At 46.9% G+C, this 24,579-nt stretch overlaps 1 pseudogene; it reads right to left on the bottom strand.

Annotated features, from left to right (window-relative positions):
* Positions 1–5,675: 5,675 nt before the first annotated feature.
* Positions 5,676–6,953, bottom strand: LOC147091184 (syncytin-1-like; annotated as a pseudogene).
* Positions 6,954–24,579: the final 17,626 nt, after the last annotated feature.

Below are 24,579 nucleotides of genomic sequence, written 5' to 3'. Positions count from 1 at the left end.
AGTATTTACAGAGGATCCCCGGGGGTGTGTCAGTATTTACAGAGTATCCCCGGGGGTGTGTCTCTATTTACAGAGTATCCCCGGGGGGGTGTCATTATTTACAGCGGGTCCCCGGGGGTGTGTCGGTATTTACAGAGTGACCCCGGGGGTGTTTCCGTATTTACAGAGTGTCCCCGGGCGTGTGTCAGTATTTACAGAGTATCCCCGGGGGTGTGTCAGTATTTACAGAGTATCCCCGGGTGTATGTCAGTATTTACAGAGTGTCCCCGGGGGTGTGTCAGTATTTACAGAGTATTCCCGGGGGTGTGCCAATGTTTACAGAGTATCCCCGGGAGTTTGTCAGTATTTACAGAGTGTCCCCGGGGGTGTGTCAGTAATTACAGAGTATTCCCGGGGGTGTGTCAGTATTTACAGAGTATCCCCGGGGGGGTGTCAGGATTTACAGTATGTCCCCGGGGGTGTGTCAGTATTTACAGAGCATCCCCGGGAGTGTGTCAGTATTTACAGAGTATCCCCGGGATTGTGTCAGTATTTACGGCGTATCCCCTGGAGTGTGTCAGTATTTACAGAATATCCCCGCGGGTGTGTCAGTATTTACAGAGTATCCCCGGGGGTGTGTCAGTATTTACAGAGTATCCCCGGGGGTGTGTCAGTATTTACAGCGGGTCCCCGGGGGTATGTCAGTATTTACAGTGTATCCCCGGGGGTGTGTCAGTATTTACAGAGTGTACCCGGGGGTGTTTCAGTATTTACAGAGTGTCCCCGGGGGTGTGTCAGTATTTACAGTGTATCCCCGGGGGTGTGTCAGTATTTACAGAGTATCCCCGGGTGTGTGTCAGTATTTACAGAGTGACCTCGGGGGTGTGTCAGTATTTACAGGGTATCCCTGGGAGTGTGTCAGTATTTACAGAGTATCCCCGGGGTTGCGTCAATATTTACAGAGTGTCCCCGAGGGTGTGTCTGTAATTACAGAATGTCCCCGGGAGTGTGTCAGTATTTACAGAGTATCCCGGGGGTGTGTCAGTATTTACAGAGGGTCCCCGTGGGTGTGTCAGTATTCACAGATTATCCCCGGGGGTGTGTCAGCATATACAGAGTATCCCCGGGGGTGTGTCAGTAATTACAGAATGTCCCCGGTGTTGTGTCAGTATTTACAGAGTGTCCCCGGGGGTGTGTCAGTATTTACAGAGTCTCCCCGGGGGTGTGTCAGTATATACAGAGTGTCCCCGGGTGTGTTTCAATATTTACAGAGTGTCTCCGGGAGTGTGTCAGTATTTACAGAGAGTCCCCGGGAGTGTGTCCGTATTTACAGAGTGTCTCCGGGAGTGTGTCTGTATTTACAGAGGGTCCCCGGGAGAGTGTCAGTATTTACAGGGGGTCCCCGGGATATTGTCAGTATTTAAAGAGTGTCTCCGGGAGTGTGTCATTATTTACAGAGTGTCCCGGGGAGTGTGTCAGTATTTACAGCATGTCCCCGGGGGGGTGTCAGTATTTACAGATTGTCCCTGGGAGTGTGTCAGTATTTACAGCATGTCCCCGGGGAGTGTGTCAGTATTTACAGAGTGTCTCCGAGAGTGTGTCAGTATTTACAGATTGTCCCCGGGAGTGTGTCAGTATTTGCAGAGTGTCTCCGGGGGGGTGTCAGTATTTACAGAGTGTCCCCGGGAGTGTGTCAGTATTTACAGAGTGTCTCCGGGGAGTGTGTCAGTATTTACAGACTGTCTCCGGGAGTGCGTTAGTATTTACAGAGTATCCCCGGGAGTGTATCATTATTTACAGTGTGTCCTGGGGTGTGTGTCAGTATTTACAGTGTGTCCCCGGGAGTGTGTCAGTATTTTCAGAGTGTCTCCGGGAGTTTGTCAGTGTTTACAGAGGGTCCCCGGGAGTGTATCAGTATTTACAGTGTGTCCCGTGGTGTGTGTCAGTATTTACAGAGTGTCTCCGGAAGTGTGTCAGTATTTAAAGAGGGTCCCCGGGAGTGTATCAGTATTTACAGTGTGTCCCGGGGTGTGTGTCAGTATTTACAGATAGTCCCCGGGAGTGTGTCAGTATTTACAGAGGGTCCCCGGGAGTGTATCAGTATTTACAGTGTGTCCCGGGGAGTGTGTCAGTATTTACAGTGTGTCCCGGGGATTGTGTCAGTATTTACAGAGTGTCCCGGGGAGTGTGTCAGTATTTACAGGGGGTCCCCGGGAGTGAGAATCGGGCAGAAACTGAATGATTCAGAGGCAAATGGAATGGGATCGATCTTTGCTTTCTTTACACATCAGAGGGTGAGACAATGTCAGCCTGTGAAAAGTTGGAGTTTGTTGTCATTTGATACATTTTGGTAGGAGGCATGAGGAGAGGCAATAAGAACTAAATGGTACAATTTTAAAGGGGTGCAGGAACAGAGAGACCTGGGACTCTATGTACACAAATCTTGGAAGGACAAGTTGAGAATGTTGTTAAAATACTACCCCAGATCTTGGGCTTTATTAATAGAGGCACAGAGTTCAAAAGCAAGGAAGTTATTGTTAATCATTTATAAACACAGGTTAGGCCTCAGCTGGAGTATTGCATCCAATTCTGGGCAATGCATTTTAGGCATGTTGTCAAGGCCTTGGAGAGGGTGCGGAGGAGATTTACCAGAATGGTAGCAGGAAAGAGGGACTTCAGTTCTGTTGAGAGACTGGGGAAGTTGGGGTTGTTCCTCTTAGAGCAGAGAAGATTACGAGGAGATTTGATTGAGGTGTTCAAAACCGTGAATCGTTTTGATAGAGTAAAGAAGGTTAAGCTGTTTCCCGTGGCCAAAGGGTCAGTGACCAGAGGACACAGATTTAAGGTGATTGGCAAAAGAGTCAGACGCGACATGAGGAAAAATTATTACTTACGCAGCAGTGGTTGTGATCTGGAATGCACTGCCTGAAACTTTCAATAGTAACTTTCAAAAGGGAATTGGATACACTTTGACGGGATATGATTTACAGGTCTATGGGGAAAGAGCAGTGGGGTGGGATTAATTGGACAGCCCTTTCAAAGAGCCGGAACAGGCACGATGGGCAAAATGGCCTCCTTCTGTGCTGTATCATTCTATGATCCTATGATGTAATGCTTGTCAGATGATGTTGACAGACTGAGCACAATAGATTGTTCACATCAGAAGCACGGAAAAGTTCTTTTAAAGAGCACAGGAGATAATTTCGCAACATATGCAAACTAGATTGAGGGGAGAGAGAGCGATCTGGGAGAGTGTGTAACCAGGAAACGCGACGTTGTGAGGCCCCTGACCAGATATCAATGTCCCCGACCCTGACTGCTCCTCAACCACTCACACTGGGACAGTAAAGGGACTGGCGTTGGTCTCTGTATTTAAATTAAATGTCAATAACCACCAAGAGTGTGTCTGTCGAAGGATTAATGTAAGCTGTACAAGAGACAGATATCGATAGACCCTCGCCCATTAATGATACATTACTGATATGGGAGGGATTTACCCTGTGAATATTCTCTTTCTGACACTCAGTGCCCATGAACGTGTGAGTTCATCCACTCCAGACCTGAGAAAGAAAGATCAGAGTATTTTCTAAATGGTGAGAATCTAGGTACTGTGGAGGAGCCAAGTGATTCAGGGATCCATGTACACAAATCCTTCCCATATCAGAGACAACTCTCACGCATATCAGAGAGAAATCCCACCAAATCAGTGTCAAATCCCACCTATATTAGGTACACATGCCGCCCACTTACATGTGAGGACACTGAGTGTTAGCGAGAGAATATTCACAGAATAAATCCACCCTATGTGTCAGCTACATTCACTGATACCAGGCTTTTCATACACAGATTTTTACACTTTAATTCACATTCTCAAACTTCCGGGGTGGGATTTGAACTGTAGTTCTCTGCATCAATATCCCAGTGATCTAACCAGTATGTCACCGTACCCACATTGATCTCAATCTTTTTATTGCAGCTGATTGCTCAGTGTGACAGTCCGCATTAAAAGAGCTGGCTGACTTTCCATCTCCCTCCCAACCAGCTCATGTTCAAGCCCTGGTCCCCGATAGTTTCATCAATCTCCATTCTCCCCAGGTTGCCGAATCTGTGAATCCCCGTGGGTTAATTCCTGCATACAAGGAAGTTACTCGCTGCCAATCTGAACACATTGTCATTTTAGAGACTGCCTGATCTTTCCATCCACTGTGGCTAACAGATTTGAATGTTGTACGCTGTGTGCAGCAGGCAAGACAATGTCAGTGTTCAAAAGGTGAGAGCTTGTTGTTGTTTGTCAGAGGCTGCTCAGAGACTGAGAACAATGACCGGTCCAAATCACAAGCAGCGATAAGATCTGCTGAAGCTCAGCGCTGCTCATTTAAAAAAAAAAGAAAACTAGAGTGAGGAGGGACAGAGAGAGAAGTGTTAGGGTCATAGAAACATGGAAACAAAGGAACAGGAAGAGGCAATTCAGCTCCTCAAGCCTGCTCCAGCATTCACTCAGATCTTGTCTGACCTGTACCATAATCCCACCTACCCGCCTTGATTCCGTAACTGTAATAACCTTACCCAACAAAAACCTATCAATCTCAGTTTTCAAACGTTTAATTGATCCCCAGCCTCAACAGCATTTTAGGCGAGAGAGTGTTCCAGATTTCAACTATACTTTGTGTGAAGCAGTGCTTCCTGACATCACCACTGAACGGCCTAGCTCTAATTTTAAGATGATGCCCCTTGTTCTGGACTCCCCCCACCAGAGGAAATAGTTTCTCTCTATCTACCCTATTAGTTCCTTTAATCACCTGAAACACTACAATCAACCTTCTATACTCAAGGACTTACAAGCATAGACTATGCAACCTGTCCTCATAATTTAACCCTTTTATGCTGTCTAAATCTCGACTCTCAATGAGACTCTGAAACGATCTGCTCCGGTAGATGTTCTTTTATTAAGCTTTTACTTTCGGCAAGGAGAGCGTCCCGCTCAGTCAAAGGCTAAGCAGAGACTCTCTACAGAAGTACAGATCAATACAGTAAACAGGTTATGGTTTCATCATGCGTCTTTCAAGTCAGACAAAGGGACAAAGAGTTCTACAATCCTAAACTAAGTTTCTACATATTTCTAAAGTCTGGTGTAGGGAAAGACTATTGATAATACAATTGGTAGTTATTTATTTTAGACTATTTAATAAAGACTATCAGTACTGTTTGGAATGTAGATACTTCATACAGTATGTTTCTTCTGTTATCTGGTGGTCAAGCCTCCGGCCAGGTGGCTTGCATAAGGTTCCATTTACTCATGTAAATGGTCTTTGTTTACAACGCAGATAAGCAACTGTTCTCAGTGTTTAGTCAAGGTTAACATGTTTAAGGAAGGAGTAGAGGACATTTCTGCAGAGGATTCTGGGCGGACCGGGACTCCATTTTGTTTGTCAAAAAGGGGCACATGTAAATATATTCAGCTTTAAAAAGGTAGATTTCCACATTCCCCCCTTTTGTCCTTCACGAGGACAACTTCATCCATTCCAATCCTACTTAGTCTTTCTATTTCCATTTCCACACAGAATCCTTCGTAGTTGTTGCTACCATAACCTTAGTAGTGGTTGCTGTTGGTAACACTGTTTTTCCCAATCTGACACAGCAGCACTTGATTGATACAAACAGAAGGTATAGGGAAAAGATTATCAGCAAGAATATGATCAGGCCCTGTACCAGGGATTTTCCCAGGGATCCTAGCCATCCGGGTGCCCAACCCCACAAAGTGGTACCGCCAAGGCCAGTAATTTGTTTGTACTCTATTACCTTCTCTCTAATAAGTTCTGACAGACTGCTGATCTTTTCTGAGTGATCCACGATGTACATACAGCATTCCTCACCAATCAAAGTGCATGTCCCTCCTTCCTTGGCTAGGAGATAATCTAGGGCCATACGATTTTGGAGAGCCACTGTCCGAATGGCTACCACTTCATCATTTACCCTTTCGAAGGTTTGTGAGGTTGCGTTGGCTACTGATTCTACTAATTTAGCCAGTTCCCGTATTTCCCACTCATGTGACATTGTCCCATAGGGTGGTATCATTACCTTGAATATTCCATTCAACCATGTCAAATCCCATTTAGGTCGATGGCTTTCGTAGGCGTCCCTCAGGGTCTTTGTTGTTCTAATAAAGGGTATCACATATCCTAAGTAACAGGATCCCGTCCATGATTGTGGTAACCAGGGGTACGCCTTATGACCACAGATAAAATAGGTTCCATTATAAGAAGTGAATTGCAACTTCTTCTTTGTCATCATAGGGTTGGAACCTGTCCAGGTACTCCCACTCGTCTTATTACGGACATTTGTCATGTTAAACTGACCCACATCGTGCAAGTTGTGGGGTCGAGTTATGGTAAAATTCTGGGCGCATTTGCTTTTACCCACGTTCTCGCCCCCTGCTATTATCCTTACTAAACATATTTTACCCATTGGGGCCCCTATAACTGAGGTTTTCGTAAGAACTAGGAATGGAGGCTGCCGAGTCCGATTATATTTGAGTTGGTACCACCCCTGGAAGGCACTAAGATTATAGCCTGCTGATTCCCATTCCGGCCTCCAATCCTCTGTACTAGTAGTGCCCCTATAGGATGTGTGCCTTTTCTGGGAGGTATTACCATGCGTATTGTTCTGACTGACTATCCACTCAGCCATGTCTGATTCGTTAAAGGGAATGGGTCTTAGAGGGATGCCTCCTTTCGAGTGAATGGGCACATGTGCACATACCCAACAGTTGGATAAATCTCTTTCTTGTGCATACTCAGGACTCAGTGCCATGAATACATTTATATGTAGTTCCCTTTGTTCACGTGTCTGTATCTCTGGTACTATCAGTAACACAAAGCATAACCCTGTTAAGCACAGTCCTGTCAGTCCCCATAGTCTGTGGAAATCTTTTCCTCTCCCTCTGGTTCCTTCGCCATTTCCTCCGGATCGGGTGCTTTTTTGCAATGGGACACGTGGATCCATGTTGGTCTTTCTTTCATCTTGATTGCAGCCTTATTTGTCAGCAAAACCTGGTATTGTCCTTCAAATCTGGGTTGTAGACTGCTTTTACGTTTAAAAATCTTGATGTAAACGAATTCTCCGGGCTCCAGGTTATGGTACTTCGCTTCTGCTGGTTCGACTTGAGCTTCTTTTACCTGTGAATGAAAGCTGGAAATACATTTGGTTAGTGCAATACAATAATTCAACATATTTTCTTCGATTTTATGGATGCCCATTTGTTTTGCAGTAAACGGTGCTGTAAAAGGTAGCCGTTGGGGACGTCCCATAACTATCGCATGCGGTGACAGGCCTGTTGTTCTGCTAGTTGCAGATCGCATTACCATCAAGGCTAAAGGCAGCAGTTCTAGTCCAGTGTCATTGCATCGTTTCAGCAGTTTATTTTTAAGCATTCCATTATATCTCTCAACAAGTCCAGCTGATTGTGGATGATAACTGCAATGAAAATGTTGGTTAATCTTTAAGGCTTTACACATTTCTTTTATGACAGTTCCAGTAAAATGAGACCCATTATCACTTGAAAGTTTAACAGGAATTCCAAAGCGCGGCACAATTTCTTTCAACAAATATTTAGCAACAGTAGTGGCATCGGCCTTTTTACAAGGAAAAAATTCAATCCAGCTAGAAACACATCTACAATAACTAATACATACTTAAATCCCATACACATAGGTCATTCAATAAAATCCATTTGTAAATGTACAAAAGGTCCCGTTGGGTTTGGGTGGGAGGCAGGTTTTACCTTTTCCGTCTTACCCGGATTCATTGTCTGACGGGTAACACAATTTTCACAAATTTGTTTTGCAATTGCCGAAATACCTGGTGCATACCAAGTTGCCAAAATATAATCTGCCATTCCCCTTTTGACCGCATGTGCGAATGTATGAACACATCGAGCAATCCATGGAAGTAAGGATTTGGGTGACACCATGCGGCCGTCATGGTAAACCCATATTCCTTCTTGAGTTTTACAACATTGATCCCTTGCCCAGGTTAATACCTCATCCGTACTGGCCTGTGACTGAAAGGCCAGCACATCATTAATAGTGGGCGGTTAATCAGTGGAATTATTTTCCCTTACTGGGAATGCGGATACTTCTTCCCCTTCGTCTGACAGAGCTGCTGATTTAGCTGCATTGTCAGCTCTGGCATTTCCAAGTGCTGCCTCATCCAAGTGGCCTGTATGTGCTTGGCATTTAATGCAACAACGGGTAATTGTTTACTTGCAGCACTTGGATATGGAGCAACGAGTCATTGATTATACGGACAATTGAATCCTGGGCCGAATTGTTTCGAATTTTGATTTTGTGGTCCAAATGGATTTTGAGCAGAAAATGTAGTTTGAGGTCTGGCATGTACCTGGGCTCGGGTCACATACGGATTGGGTTCTGGAGGTGGAGGAGGTGGCCCGTTACCAGCCTGTTGAGTCCAGTTATAGTTTGGTTGCTGCTGTTTTGATGGGCAATTTTTAGCCCAGTGCCCAGTCTGGCCACCATTGTAACAGACACCGGATTGTCCTCGTCCTCCACCGCCACCGCCTCTACCCCTAAAATGTCCTCTTCCACCACCCCGTCCTCTTCCCCTGCCACGTTGTGGGTAATAGGTGGGTGTTGTTGGGGCTGGTGCCGTTGGAGCTGCTCGCTCCATGAACACGGTAACCTTGCTTTTAGTTTCTCTATTTCGATCTTGTCTGTCTTTTAACATAGAAACAACCTTGGATAGCATTTCCTGTCATCATCCGAAACAAACTCATTTAAAGGGATCCCTGAGTTCAGGTCGTAGTCCGTTTACAACGGCGCTGAGCATGGGAGAATCTAATTCCTCTGTTTTCATGCCTGAACATTGGCTCGTAAGTTCTCGCACCCTCTCAACGTAATCCGCAACATCCTCATCTTTTCTTTGTGTGGTTTCCATAATTTTAGACCAATTTGTTTTCTTTGGGAACACCTTGTGTAAGGCTTCCCAGCACCTTCCGCAGAATTCCTCATTGGGTGGTCTGGTGCCGGGAGCGGTACCGACAGTTTCGCGATGTGTTTTAAAATCTTGGAATTTCATCTCGAATTCAGCAAATTTGGTGTCTTTTAACCATGCTTTTAGCAGAATTTGGCCATCTAATATGCTGGGCTCATGGCACATGACGATTACTTTTAATTGGTCTATGGCCTTTTCAAGACTGGTTTTGGGGTCTGTTAATCCTTCCACAATTGTTCTTAACTCACTTGGTGACCATGGTCGATAAACACCAACTGGTTCTCCGTTCGGAGTTGGATTGGGAAAAAGTCTCACTGGCATCGTAAGAGCGGGTGGAGGATCAGATCCTGTATTATTTTCAATGCGTTCCCTTTGTTCTGTCCGACTCTGTATATACCCTGCCGGACCTTCGTGGAATTGATTTGTATTATCATTGTCAGGACTGACAGGTGCTCCTGCTACTGCGCCGTTTTGTGGGCCATTTTGTGGGGCAGCCGGGGGTGCAAGAGCCTGAAGTACAGGCTCTGCTTGAACTACAGGTGGAACGGCCTGATCACCTTCATTTTGGTCTTGAGCATGCCGTAGGGAGTCCAATTCTCATCCCAATCCTCATCCTCATCTTTTTTCCGATCCTTAGGGGCATTTGACGGGTGTCCTTTTCTTTGTTTAGCAACCATCATAAATGGGTTTTTATCATGTCTAGGACCATTTACCTGCTCTGTTCGTTTATTTGCTTGCTTTTTCCATTTAGTACACTGCTTGCTGACCTGTAGGCTTTTCTCATGTAGTTTTTCAGCTTCCCTTTTCCAATCCCCAAATGCCGACCAATTTACTTTCTTTTTACCTCTTCTGCCTGGGTCTCTGTCTATAAGACACTCCTCTAGACATGTTATTCTTTCTAAAGTAAAGGAACGATCTGGTCGAAATGGTCTGTTTCCATCCTTAGTCCATTTTGTCCAATTTTGTAAGTGGTCAATTGAAGACTGACCAGAATTCCGGAGCATAAAATAGGCTGGCGTTCCCATTGGTGGTGTTTTACTTGCTCCGGCACCCATTCTGATTGATTGAGAGTTTTTACAGTTTCTGATCTCACAATCCTTTTGGCTCAACTGAGTTCTCTACGCCCACTTCTCCTGGCCATCACGTGGCCTAAAAAGGCTCTTAATTCAGGCTCAGTCTGGGTGTGTGAGATATGTTGACACGAACCAACTGCAGTGGATCAATTAGGCACTGTTTCCTTTCTTAATCAAAGAATGTTTTTCCGAATCACAATTTTCCCTAGTGTCTCTTCCCGGTTCTTCAATTGCAATGTCACACAAAAGTATTGAACACAACAGTATAACAAGGACAACTAGGACAAACAACATCCACGCGGGTATACAAATTATAGCCTTAAACTCTATCTAAACAAATAGTCAATTCTCAGTCTGCATTGTACGCCGCTACAGACCGAGTCCTTAACTTATCCTAATTTATTAAAAAAGAAATCTTATTCATCTCTATGTTCCTATCAAACAAGTATCCTGTCCCTTCACGGACTTGTCTTATCCTATCACACAAGGATAATTATCCTATCACACAAGGATAATCGATCGATTTCTATAGCGCTCTTCTTACCTTCAACTAATGAAAATCTCCCCGGGCTGTTTCAAGACCGGATATTTTCAGGATCAGATCCCTTCTGCCTCTAGGCTGAAAAGGAAATGATTACAAAAATAACTTTAGATCATAGATTTCGAGTCTCGTAGATCGCAGTACCTCCGCTGTGGACAACAGATTACATATGCAGTTCAACAGCAAAGAGACTCTTTGTGAACAAAAAGGCTCACCTTATTCTGGCCAGTTAAGCCCTTCACTGAAGAGGCAATATGCCAGCATCTGTTCGCTCACAGACTAGAGAGTAAGCGATCTCGGTGGAAACTCCAAGAAGTAACTGTCGAAATCTCGACTCTCAATGAGACTCTGAAACAATCAGCTCCGGTAGATGTTCTTTTATTAAGCTTTTACTTGCGGCAAGGAGAGCGTCCCGCTCAGTCAAAGGCTAAACAGAGACTCTCTACAGAAGTACAGATCAATAACATATTTATACAGTAAAGTAAACAGGTTATGGTTTCATCATGTGTCTTTCAAGTCAGACAAAGGGACAAAGAGTTCTTCAATCCTTAACTAAGTTTCTACATATTTCTAAAGTCTGGCGTAGTGAAAGACTATTGATAATACAATGGGTAGTTATTTATTCTAGACTATTTAATTAAGACTATCAGTGCTGTTTGGAATGTAGATACTTCATACAGTATGTTTCTTCTATTATCTGGTGGTCAAGCCTCTGGCCAGATGGCTTGCGTAAGGTTCCCTTTACTCATGTAAATGGCCTTTGTTTACAACGCAGATAAGCAACTGTTCTCAGTGTTTAGTCAAGGTTAACATGTTTAATGAAGGAGTAGAGGACATTTCTGCAGAGGCTTCTGGGAGGACCGGGACTCCATTTTTTTTGTCAAAAAGGGGCACATGTTCAGCTTTAAAAAGGTAGATTTCCACAATGCCCGGTATCAGTCTGGTGAATCTGCGCTGAGCTCCCTCCAAGGCCAATATATCCTTCCTGAGGTGCGGGGCCCAGAATTGGACACAGTTACTCCAGATTATGGCGTACTAGGAGAGTGTTTGTTTAACCAGGACAGGGGACACTGGGAGTCCCCGGATGTCACTGTCCCAGACACAGACTGCTGCTCACCCACTTACACTGGGCCTGTAAAGGGACTGCAATGGTCTCTGTATTGACATTGAAAGTCAAGCATCACCAAGGCTGGAACTTTAATGGACACTGAGTGTCATCGAGAGAATGGTTAGAGGTTGAATCTCTCCCGTGTCAGTGATGTGTCAGTGTTGAGGTGATGCTGAGAGGGCATTTTAGGGTCATAGAAACGGGCAGAAGCAGAATGATCCAGAGAGGCAAATGGAAGGGCATCCATCTTTGTTTTCTTTACACACCAGAGGCTAAGACAATGTCAGCGTGTAAAAGTGTGAGTTTGTTGTGAGGTGATGCATTTTGCTAGGAGGCATGAGGAGAGGCAATGTGAACTAAATGGTCCAATTATATCGTGGGTGCAGGAAAAGAGAGTCCTGTGGTGTATAAATACAAACCTTGGAAGGACGAGTTGACAAGACTTTTAGAAAAGCATACAGGATCCGAGGCATTATTAATAGAGGCACAGTGAACAAAAGCCAGGAAGTAATTGCTCAACCTTTATATAACAGTGGTCCGGCCCCAGCTGGAGTATTGTGTCCTGATCTGGGCATCACATCTTAGGCAGCTTATCAAGATCTTGGCGAGGGTGCAGAGGATTTATACTAGAATGGTAGCAGATATGAGGGTCTTCAATTATGCCACCACTGCAATGTGGTTGACTTTTAACTGCGCTCTGAAATGGCCTAGCAAGCCACTCAGTTGTAGCAAATTGTAAGAATTCGCAATAATTTACAGTTCTGAAGATTCATTTTTTTGATTAAAATATCCCTGGGCAATGTGCTTTTAAATTTCCAGGGATAAAAATGACTGTCGCACCACATGGCCGAATGACAAAAGAGGTTTGGAATGCAGCTTTCTGTGTCTGGAAGTAAGGTTCAATGAAGACAAAGGACATCTAAACTGCAGAAGAGACTTTTGTATCTTGAATGGGAAGCGTTAACATTTGAATGGATTTTAAATCACCCCAGTACTGGACAATAGAGCAGTTGTATCTCCCTTTTGTTTCAGCACAGGGAGCTCCGAAAATCACATTAACTCAATCCAACCACTTTGAGTTAGCTTATCACAGCTTTCTCTTGTGTATTGGACCCTTTTGGGTGGGGAATTTTGCACACAGCCTTGCAAGGCAGGACGGGAGGGGCTCACCAGATATAAAGATAGGGCTGAGAAGCCAGCTCTCTTGACTTCCTGGTAAATAGGTGAGCTCTCTCTCTCTCTCTCTCTTCGCTGGACCACATGTGAGCAGAGTTTCTGACTCGTCAACAAGGCAACCTAGCAGGAGTTAAGGGGGGATGGTGATTTAAGGGAATTGCTAAGATTGTTTAAATAACATTGTAGCCATTGTATCCCTCGTTTTCGCCGTCTGCAACCCCCCTGTTATATAGTTTTACAATTTTACTGTGTTCGTGTGGGATAGTTTGATATTGTGATTATAGTTTCTTTTAGTTAATAAAGCTTGATTTTTGGTCTCTCATCCAAACCACTTGCTCCGTTTTAATATCATTAATTATAAGTTCCTCCACTCAGAACTAAAGGAGGGTGGCGATTCGAAACCGCTGTTTGTAAATTGGTTTAGAGTGCAGCAGCAAAAAAACTGCTGGCCAGGTAGATTACCTTAAACCAGTTTAAAAGAAGCCCCCGGAATCCTTGCAATGGCGAGCCAGCCAGGAGTGGAGGCAGTTTTTGATTTAATAAGTGGTCTGGATCTGGTGAAAGCATCAGCTCTTGATTCTCTCGTTGTTTGCAGTATGTGGGTAGCCCTGCGGATGTTAGCAGCAGCGTGCAGGCTGACCTATCGGGGTATAGCTGGCTGGGTTAGGAAGGGTGTGAAGGGAGAGCGGGAGGAAAGGTTTAGGAAAGCAAAGGCAGCTCATAAGCTGGCCTGCACCCTAAGGTTTGAGGAAGCAGATCATGGCCCCTGTAGGACAGAGATAGAAAGCCTTAACATGGCTTTAAATGCATTTAAGGGGTTGATTTGCATGATCAGCCTGAAGACAGGTCAGCTGGACTTTACTGGCAGCCCAAGTAGAACTATCCCACAGGCAGCACCCAGAACGGTGCTGGATTGGGAATTAGAGACCCCAAGACTGCAGCCCACAGCTCCGAGTCTTGAAGACCTCTGGCAGCGAGGACGGGTGGACAATGGGGTGGTAGAAGAACACCAGCAGATCCACTAGGCAGGCGGGGACCAGGACCAGTGTACCCCCTCCAACAACGGAGGTACGGTTCGCCCGTGAGGAGTGAGCCTGAGAATAGGAATACTCAGCCCACAGCATGTTCGAGTTCACAGGCAAGCACTGTGGCTTGTGTGGGGGGAGGAGCCATTCATATTCAGAGTAAGCTGATTAAGCCAGGGAACAGGAAAGGAGAGTTCTGGGACCCCTGTAGAGCAGGCCCAGTAGCAGAAATACAGGACAAGGGAGGCACACAGGGGATAGTTTTGGCCCCAGGAAAAAGGCAGGTCCAAAATTCCCCATTTAAAGCCAGCTGGGTGAGGGAACATGAGTTTGCTGTCCATGCAAGTTCAAGTTCACAGCCCACAAAAACAGGAACTGTGACTTGTTTCCAGTGAAAAGCAGACAAACCAAGAGAGAGATTTGCACTGGCAGGCTGCCAGGTACATTATACAGTGCGGGCTATTTGGAAATGGGGAAGAAGGTTCCCAGCCAGCTGGGGCTGTGACCCAAGCTCAGGGTCCACCAGCCAAAGTTTCCCCCATGGAGACACCCCTCAGGAGGTCTCAGCGGGTGCCCCAGCCTAAGAAAACATGGTCACCCACTTTACAGTGGAGTAGGGCGGTTTCCCGAGCCAGGGAGAAGCCAGAGAACAGAGGCCCCCACTCAACAGCCATAAGCTGCGAGGGACCAGAGACAGGAGGCAGTCCAGCTTCGCTGCAGCCAGCAGCAATCTGCGACAGTGCCTGAGATTAGACTGGCCGCCCAGAGACGGGCGGCATTTGTATTATAGCTATGTGTGTGTATATAGCTTGCTTTAAGGTGTATTTTAAGTTTTGTTGATATAACTAGTCTTAAGTTAAAGTGCAAAGAGTTTAAGTTTACATGTGTGCCAAATGTTTGTATTTTTGGTCCGAGGTCGAGGGACCCGACCATGTCTCCACCTAAGGCAGCAGGTCAGTGAGACCTGGCTCCATGTCCCTTTTACGTTTTTGCAGGAGATGGGAAAATGAAGCAGCCATGTTCGCCCAGCCCGAGCTGGACATCGAATGAAGATACGGAATGTTGGGGAGCACCTCGCCACTGGACGAATCCAGGAGACCCCACAGCGATCTTCGGGAAAAACCAGACAGAGTCCGGAGGAACTTGCCTACTCCTCCTACGGGGAGGAGATGGCCCCAGCTGGGTGGGGCACGGCCCCCAACCCAACACTATCCTGACCGAAGTTCACTTGCGGGAGACCTCGCTGTCGAGGAGTCACGATGGGGAAGCACGGGCACCTTGTGATAGGAATGCGTTCCCCGGGGGTGGGTAGTGATGGCCCGGGAAGATTGTACAGAGGAGGGGGAGACCCAAGAGTAACGTGGGTGCGGTCGGGGGAGGGAGGTACTCATCCGGGGGCCCACGGGCCAAGAGGATAAGTGTGGCTGGGAAGGATGAGTGGGTGGCCAGATCAGTGTGGGGCCAGGGAGAGCCGCCACACAGGCACCCATCATTTTCTGCAGCCAGTCGAAGGAAGACGGGAGGGGGAGGGATTGGGAGTCATGAGATCCCATACTCCCCGGTCTCGGTCTGTGCTAAGGTAATATTTTAAACTTGAGGGGCACCCCGCCTCCACAAAGGGACCAGGGAATGGTTCGGGGCTGGCGGAGCAGGCTGGTCGCTAAATCCATTCTGCCTGTTTTAAAGTTTAAGCTGATCAAAGGGGGCTGGAAGGTACTTTTACTGCCCGAGTGGGAGGAGCAAGACCCACTCGAATTTCGCGACCCATCATCGGCACGTGATGATCACGGTTCATTTAAGCATGTTGTTTAATGTTTGAAGTATCCAAGGGCGGACTGTAAGAATTCGCAATAATTTACAGTTCTGAAGATTCATTTTTTTGATTAAAGTATCCCTGGGCAATGTGCTTTTAAATTTCCAGGGATAAAAATGACTGTCGCACCACATGGCCGAATGACAAAAGAGGTTTGGAATGCAGCTTTCTGTGTCTGGAAGTAAGGTTCAATGAAGACAAAGGACATCTAAACTGCAGAAGAGACTTTTGTATCTTGAATGGGAAGCGTTAACATTTGAATGGATTTTAAATCACCCCAGTACTGGACAATAGAGCAGTTGTATCTCCCTTTTGTTTCAGAACAGGGAGCTCCGAAAATCACATTAACTCAATCCAACCACTTTGAGTTAGCCTATCACAGCCTTCTCTTGTGTATTGGACCCATTTGGGTGGGGAATTTTGCACACAGCCTTGCAAGGCAGGACGGGAGGGGCTCACCAGATATAAAGATAGGGCTGAGAAGCCAGCTCTCTTGACTTCCTGGGACCATAGGTGAGCTCTCTCTCTCTCTCTCTCTCTTCGCTGGACCACATGTGAGCAGAGTTTCTGACTCCTCAACAAGGCAACCTAGCAGGAGTTAAGGGGGGATGGTGATTTAAGGGAATTACTAAGATTGTTTAAATAACATTGTAGCCATTGTATCCCTCGTTTTCGCCGTCTGCAACCTCCCTGTTATATAGTTTTACAACTTTACTGTGTTCGTGTGGGATAGTTTGATATTGTGATTATAGTTTCTTTTAGTTAATAAAGCTTGATTTTTGTTCTCTCATCCAAACCACTTGTTCCGTTTTAATATCATTAATTATAAGTTCCTCCACTCAGAACTAAAGGGGGGGGTAGCGATTCGAAACCGCTGTTTGTAAATTGGTTTAGAGTGCAGCAGCAAAAAGACTGCTGGCCAGGTAGATTACCTTAAACCAGTTTAAAAGAAGCCCCCGGAATCCTTACAAAACTGCTACGAGAAACAAGAATAAGAATAAAACTGGATGGACCATCCGGCAAAGACCGAGGCATTGGCTTCGGACATGACAAGGCACACTCAGCCCAGTCGAATATGCAAAGACCCCTCACTAACATCTGGGAACTGGTGCCAACATTGGGAGAGCTGTTCCACAGATTAGTCAAGCAACAGCCTCACATAGTCATACTCACAGAATCATACCTTTCAGCCAATGTCCCAGAATCCTCCATCACCATCCCTGGGTATATCCTGTCCCACCGGCAGGTCAGACCCACCAGAGGTGGCGGGACAGGATATACAGTCATGAGGGAGTGGCCATCGGAGTCCTCGACATTGACTCTGGAACCCATGAAGTCTCATGGCTTCAGGTCAAGCAAGGGAAAGGAAACCTCCTGCTGATTAGGCACTGCCCTCCCTCAACTGATGAATCAATACTCATCAATGCTGAACACCACCCGGAAGAAACACTGAGGGTAGCAAGGGCACAGAACATTCTCTGAGATGGGGGCTTCAATATCCATCACGAAGAGTGGCTCGGTAGCACCATTACTGACCGAATAGGCCGAGTCCTGAACGCCACAGCTGTCAGACTGCATCTTAGGTGGTGGTGAGAGCACCAACACGAGAGGAAAAACCTACTTGAACTCGTCCTCACCAATCTACCTGTCGCAGGTGCACATGTCCAAGACAGTATTGGTAGCACTGACCACCGCACGGTCCTTGTGGAGACGAACTTCCATCTTCACACTGAGGACACCCCAGTCATGTTGTGTCGCACTACTGCCGTGCTAAATGAGATAGATACAGAGCAGGTCCAGCTCAAAACATGGCATCCATGAATGGCTGTCGGCCATCAGCAGCAGCAGAATTGGATTCCACCACAATCTGTAACCTCATGGCCTGGCATACCCCTCACTCTACCAAGACCATCAAGCCAGGAGACCAACCCTGTTTCAATAAGGAGTATAGAAGAGCATGCCAGGAACATCACCAGGCGTACCTAAAAATGGGGTGCCTACCTGGGGAAGCTGCAACACAGGTCTACATGAATGCTAAATGGTGGGAGTAGCATGCTATAGACAGAGCTAAGTGAGCCCACAATCAATGGATGAGATCAAAGCACAGCAGTCCTGCCACATCCAGTCATGAATGGTGGTGGACAATTAAACAACTAACTGGATGTAATGTATATACCTTTCAGGGGGGAACTACTTTTCACAGCTCATGTATACTGTAGTACCGGCAGTGACCACACCTGTATATAGCACTGAGTAGTAATCTGTACAGTCAGTTCCACTGTGAGCCACGTTGAGTAAACACCTGTTGTACCGTTTCTCCTGCAGTCTGTGTCTTATTATACACAGACACAACATTGGCGACAAGGGAAGTTCGAATCTACCTGCAACTTTGCATCACCTCCCGGGGATTCGTTCCTGGAGATCAGTGGATTGGAGGTCAAGGCCAGAGGCTCGGGCATCAACCACGGGCAACCGCCCAGTCATCCAGCAGAGGCTCGAGAATTGCGGAGGAGGCTGTCGAGAGCCAGGCTTGGCTTTCCAGTCGAGGTGGTCCAGCGAAATGGGCTGGCAACAGGTAGTGCGCAGACCCTTCCTGGACAGTGGCGGGCTAGAGCCCGACCGAGCGGCACAGCAAAGGGCCGAGCAGCGTCGACGGGGGAGAGAGAGAGAAGGCAGAGTGCACAGGGCGCAGCCAGTGTTTAGGGGCCGAGCAGCGTCGAAGAGAGGGAGAGAGAGACGTGCAGAAACCCGCGAGGCACCGCCATTGCCACGAGGACCACCGAGAGCGGTGTTGGCAGCAGCGCAGGAGAAGCGCGCAAAACCTACAGGGCGCCGCCATTGCCACGAGAACCGCCGGAACAAAAGAGTGATAATGACTCCGAAAGCAGGGAACTGAGTTGTCTGAAACTACATAATGTGATCACAACGGAGGATCACCGAACCATTTGGGTCACTCTCAAGATAGCAGGAGTCCAGGTAAAGATGGAATTGGACACAGGATCAGCCCTAACAGTCATAAACCGACGGGACTACGAGAGACTATTCTCACACATACCCTTGAGAGACACAAAAATTATTTTGAAGACGTACACGGGGCAAAAAGTCTACCCCAAAGGAAAAATAAGGGCGACTGTTATATATAACAGTAAGGAAACACCAAAACTAGACCTGTATGTATTGCAAGATGGAGGACCACCATTACTGGGACGTGAATGGATCCGGAAAATACAACTGGATTGGCATTCCATACAGGCACTGACTGTGGCTGACAAAAAGGATGATGACGTCACACCTGGGCGACTGTCAAAGATCCTAACTGATGCGAAAGAAGTGTCCCAGCAAGGACTCGGAACACTAAAAGGCATGACAGCGACAATTAAAATTGAAGAAAAAGCAAGTCCAAAATTTTTTAAGGCCTTATGCGATCCGCCCAGCCGTCAAAGCAAAGCTGGAGAGTCTGGAACGTTCAGGTGTACTGTCCAAGGTAGACTGGAGCGAGTGGGCTACACCCATCGTCCCTGTGATGAAAAAGTCGTTGAGCAGCACGCCTGGGGAACCAAGGAAGGTTCGCATCTGTGGGGACTTTAAGGTTACAGTGAACCCGGTCCTTCACACCGTACAATATCCACTTCCGCGGATTGAAGATATTTTCGCCTCGCTATCTGGAGGGAAATGCTTCACGAAGATGGACCTGGCCCAGGCGTATCTGCAAATGGAGGTAGAAGAAGCATCAAAAAAATACCTCCCATTCAACACCGATAAAGGTCTTTACCAATACAACCGGCTGGTATTCGGGGTAGCATCAGCTCCGGCTATTTGGCAGAGGGCAATGGAACAAGTCCTGCAAGGGATCCCAGGGACCCAGTGTTATTTGGACGACATCCTGGTCACGGGCGAAAATGACAGTGATCACCTTGCCAACCTGGAGCAGGTGCTCACTAGATTGCAGGAATATGGGCTCTGAGCTAACCGCCCCAAATGCGAGTTCTTTAGAAAACAGATCTCGTATTGTGGCCACGTTATCGATAAAGAGGGGTTACATAAGCCCCCAGAGAAGATTGCGGCAGTAGTCAAGGCTCCAGCACCGGAAAATGTGTCACAACTGAGGTCGTTCCTCGGGCTGGTAAACTACTACCATAAGTTCTTGCCAAATTTGTCTACAATACTGCACCCACTGAACACCCTACTGCAAACTGGGGTGCCATTGAAGTGGAGTGACGAATGAAGACGAGCTTTCCAGAAGAGCAAAACACTAATCACATCGAAAGAGGTATTGGCCCATTACAACCCAGCATTACCAATTCGGTTGGCATGTGATGCGTCACCCTACGGCAATGGAGCGGTGCTGTCGCACAAATTCTCGGACGGCTCAGAGAGGCCAATAGCCTTTGCGTCACGATCACTAACCTTAGCCGAGCGTAACTACGCCCAGATTGACAGGGAGGCCCTCAGCCTAGTGTGGGGAGTGAAAAAGTTCAATCACTATCTGCACGGGCAGAAATTCACCTTGCTGACTGATCACCAGCCTCTTGTCTCCATTTTTAATCCGAAGAAGGGCTTTCCGGTGATGACTGCGCAACGACTACAAAGATGGTCACTTTTTCTAGGGGCGCACCACTATGAGATTGAATATAAGGGCACGAAAGAGCATGGAAATGCTGATGGGCTATCACGCCTGCCACTGCCTACTGCAGAGGAAGCACCAGCAGTGGATCCTGTCGAAATATTCCATTCGACTATAGTTGAATACCTACCGGTAAGTAACGCTTGTATCGAAAAGGAAACCCAAAATGACCTGACACTGTCTTGGGTATATGATTTGACGGTGAAGGGTTGGCCAGCACATGGTGACTCACTGATGCCAGCATTCTCGACAAGGAGAGATCAGCTGTCAGTGTGCCGGGGGACCTTGATGTGTGGATCCCGAGTGGTAATTCCACCCAAGTTAAGGGATAGAGTGCTCAATGAGCTTCATGAGGGTCATCTGGGAGGGGTAAAAATGAAATGCCTAGCCAGGGCTTATGTGTGGTGGCCGGGAATCGATAAACTATTCGAGGACCTGACCAAGAGCTGCTCAGGATGCCAGAAAGTCCAAAATGCACCACCACAGGCCCCTCTACACCCATGGGAGTGGCCCTCATCTCCATGGCAACGGGTGCATATTGATTTTGCTGGTCCATTCATGGACTCAAAGTTTTTAATAGCCATGGATGCGCACTCAAAATGGCCTGAGGTCATCAAAATGTCCTCCACCACCACGGAGAAAACTATTGCAGTCCTATGGACCATTTTTGCCAGGAATGGCTTGCCAGAACAGATTTGCTCTGACAATGGACCACAGTTTGTGTCCGAAGAGTTCCGGAGGTTCTTGAAAAAGAATGGGGTAAGGCATTACACATCAGCCCCGTATCATCCAGCCACAAATGGATTGGCTGAGAGGTTCGTACAAACCTTTAAGGAGGCAATAAAGGCTATGTACAATGACAACATTCCGCTGCAGCACAAGGTGGACAATTTCCTGTCTGCCTACCGGAAAGCAACACATGCAGTCACCAACCAGGCCCCAGCCATGATGTTCTTTAACCGAAGGTTAAGATCTCGTCTGGATTTGCTCAGACCAAACGTACGAAGAGATGTTGAGAGTAAGCAATTCCAGCACATCGATGAGAAGCCAACAAGGAGCTTCAATGTAGGGCAACCAGTCTTGGCCCACGACTACCGAACAGAAAAATGGCAGCCAGGAACGATATGCACACGGCAGGGCCCACTAATGTACGCAGTGGACGTTGGGGAGAGCATCGTGAGATGCCATGCTGACCAAATCCTAGAGTCACAGGAACAAGTCAATCCCATGCCTCGCCCATACGTACCTGGTGATGCACCCGGCGTACAGGTCGCATCTACCCCAGAAACAGTAGCATCGGAAGCTGATGAACCAACCGACGACAGGGGGCCAGAATCGCCTCCGCACCAAGAGCAAGACACTCGGGAAAGGCGCTATTCAGAAAGGATCAGGAAGTCTCCCCAAAGACTGAATATATAAATAGACTATTTTCAGCTAATGTTGCATGTTAAATGTGTTAATTGTAATTGTTAAATCTGTGAATCTTGATGTATGGTGTCCTTCAACAAATAGACAGAGACTGCAGAGGAACAATCAACAGGTCTTTACTGGATGAGGGTTACTTTAAAACTAACAGTACAGATCCCTACTCAGGGTTTATATACAGGTGTGGTCACTGCCGGTACTACAGTACACAGGAGCTGTAAAAAGTAGTTATCCCCTTAAAGGTACATACACTACAATTCCTCCCCTTTTAGATTAACAGTACCATAACATTCATTTAACAGTTAACACTTTTAACATGCAACATTAACTGAAAATAGTCCATTTATAAATTCAGTCTTTCGGGCGGCTTCCTGATCCTTTCTGGATAGCGCCTTTCCTGAGTGTCTTGCTCTTGGTGCGGAGGCGATTCTGCCCCCCTGTCGTCGGTTGGTTCATCAGCTTCCGATGCTACTGTTTCTGGGGTAGATGGTACCATTATGTCGGGTTCATCACCAGGTACGCGAGACATGGGGTTGACTCGTTCCTGTGACGCTAGGATCTGGTCAACATGGCATCTCACAATGCTCTCCCCAACATCCACTGTGTACATTAGTGGCCACTGCCATGTGCATATCGTTCCTGGTTGCCATTTCTCTGTTCGGTAGTCGCGGGCCAAGACTGGTTGCCCTACATTGAAGCTCCTTGTCGGCTTCTCATTGATGTGCTGGAATTGCTTATTCTCAACATTTCTTCGTACATTTGGTCTGAGCAAATCCAGACGAGATCTCAACCTTCGGTTAAAGAACATCATGGCTGGGGTCTGGTTGGTAACTGCATGTGTTGCATTTCTGTAAGCTAACAGGAAATTGTCCACCTTATGCTGCAGTGGAATGTCGTCATCGCACATGGCCCTTACTGCCTTTTTAAAGGTTTGTACGAACCTCTCAGCCAATCCATTTGTGGCTGGATGATACGGGGCGGATGTGTAATGCCTTACCCCATTCCTTCTCATAAATTTCCGAAACTCTTCGGACACAAACTGTGGTCCGTTATCAGAGCAAATCTGCTCTGGCAAGCCATTCCTGGGAAATATGGTCCGTAGGACTGCAATAGTTTTCTCCCTTTGTGGTGGAGGACATTTTGATCATCTCAGGCCATTTCGAGTGCGCATCCACGGCTATTAAGAACATTGAGTCCATGAATGGACCAGCAAATTCAATATGCACCCGTTGCCATGGAGATGAGGGCCACTCCCATGGGTGTAGAGGGGCATGTGGTGGTGCATTTTGGACCTTCTGGCATCCTGAGCAGCCCTTTGTCAGGTCCTCGATTTGCTGATCGATCCCTGGCCACCACACATAAGCCCTAGCAAGGCTTTTCATTTTCACCCCTCCCAGATGGCCTTCGTGAAGCTCATTGAGCACTCTCTCCCTTGACTTGGGTGGAAATACCACTCGGGATCCACACATCAAGGTCCCCTGGCATACTGACAGCTGTTCTCTTCTGGATGAGAATGCTGGCAACAGTGAGTCGCCATGTGTTGGCCATCCCTTCACCGTCAAGTCATATACCCGAGAGATTGTTGTGTCATTTCGGGTCTCCTTCTCTATATCAGCATTAGTTACTGGCAAGTGTTCAATTATAGTCGAATGAAATATTTCGACAGGGTCCACTGCTGGTGCTTCCTCTGCAGTAGGCAGTGGCAGGCGCCATAGCCCATTAGCGTTTCCGTGCTGTTTTGTGCCCTTATATTCAATTTCATATTGGTTCACCCATTGGAAAAGGGAACATCTTTGTAGCCATTGCGCATTCATCACCGGAACGCCCTTCTCTGGATTAAATATGGAGACAAGTAGTTGGTGGTCAGTCAGCAAGGTGAACTTCTGCCCGTGCAGACAGTAGTTGAACTTTTTCACTCCCCACACTAGGCTGAGGGCCTCCCTATCAATCTGGGTGTAGTTACGCTCGGCTGAGGTTAGTGATCGTGACGCAAAGGCTATTGGACTCTCTGAGCCATCCCAGAATTTGTGCGACAGCACCACTCCAATGCCATAGGGTGATGCATCACACGCCAACCGAATTGGTAGTGCTGGGTTGAAATGAGCCAACACCTCTTTTGATGTGATCAATGTTTTGCTCTTCTGGAAAGCTCTTTTACATTCGTCATTCCAATTTCATGGTACCCCCATTTGCAGTAGGGTGTTCAATGGGTGCAGTACGGTAGACAAATTCGGCAAGAACTTATGGTAGTAGTTCACCAGCCCGAGGAACGACCTCAGTTGTGACACATTTTCTGGTGCTGGAGACTTGACTACTGCCTCAATCTTTTCAGGGGACTTATGTAACCCCTCTTCATCAATAACGTGGCCACAATACGAGATCTGCTTCTGGAAACCTCGCATTTGTGGTGATTAGCTCGGAGCCCATATTCCTTCAATCTAGTGAGCACCTGTTCCAGGTTGGTGATGTGATCACTGTCATTTTCGCCCGTGACCAGGATGTCATCCAAATAACACTGGGTCCCTGGAATCCCTTGCAGGACTTGTTCCATTGCCCTTTGCCAAATAACCGGAGCTGATGCTACCCCGAACACCAGCCGATTGTATTGGTAGAGAGCTTTATGAGTGTTGATCGTGAGGTACTGTTTCGAGGCTTCTTCTACCTCCATTTGCAGGTACCCCTGGGCCAGATCAATCTTAGTGAAGCGTTTCCCTCCAGGTAGCGAGGCGAAAATATCTTCAATCCGCGGAAGCGGATATTGTACCATGTGAACGACTGGGTTCACTGTCACCTTAAAGTCCCCACA

This window comes from Somniosus microcephalus, unplaced genomic scaffold (assembly GCF_052327205.1).
Source record: "Somniosus microcephalus isolate GS21.2 unplaced genomic scaffold, FLI_Smic_1.0 unresolved_chr3, whole genome shotgun sequence".
Classification (NCBI taxonomy): domain Eukaryota; kingdom Metazoa; phylum Chordata; class Chondrichthyes; order Squaliformes; family Somniosidae; genus Somniosus; species Somniosus microcephalus.
This window is presented reverse-complemented; position numbering and strand designations above follow the sequence as displayed.